Source organism: Penaeus monodon, chromosome 23, assembly GCF_015228065.2.
Source record: "Penaeus monodon isolate SGIC_2016 chromosome 23, NSTDA_Pmon_1, whole genome shotgun sequence".
NCBI classification, from domain to species: Eukaryota; Metazoa; Arthropoda; class Malacostraca; order Decapoda; family Penaeidae; genus Penaeus; species Penaeus monodon.
In genome coordinates this window covers 13,501,155-13,501,626 of record NC_051408.1, presented here as the reverse complement: position 1 = coordinate 13,501,626, position 472 = coordinate 13,501,155, and the positions used below count along the sequence as shown (strand labels likewise).

At 31.4% G+C, this 472-nt stretch overlaps 1 protein-coding gene across 1 annotated transcript in view; it reads left to right on the top strand.

Annotated features, from left to right (window-relative positions):
- Positions 1-472, top strand: part of LOC119587798 (nephrin-like) — a gene marked incomplete at its 5' end in the record, with an annotated part of 30,391 nt that overhangs the window by 27,433 nt on the left and 2,486 nt on the right.

Sequence of the window (472 nt, the reverse complement as noted above, 5' to 3'; positions counted from 1 at the left end):
CGTTTTTACTCATCTATATTCTCATTTTACGGATAGTTCATCTTGTTGAAAATCCGCGCGTGTGCGTGTGTGTCCTTTTTGTCGGTGTTTTACTGCGTTTTATTTATTTTTCTATTCCCGTCTTTATTCATTCAAGATTGCATGTTTCTAAAACTACAATCGATATTTATGTATTCTCACTTTTTTTTACTTTTAAGTTTTCTTTAAGTAATTTTATTTATGATCGTCTTATTTCTGTTTACTTACAGGCTTTGTTGATCCTGCGTTTGTTTATCAACGAAACAGGTTATTTTATGTTCTTCTGGGTTGCCATGTGTTATATTTTATGATTTTGAAGCTATACTTCAGTAAGATTACTTTTGTATTTAGTACGTAAGCTTTTACATACATTTTCTGCAGCTATGTACGCCAACGTACATGCACATGTGGATATAAATACGATGTAAAAGCAGAACAAAACAAAGATACAAAC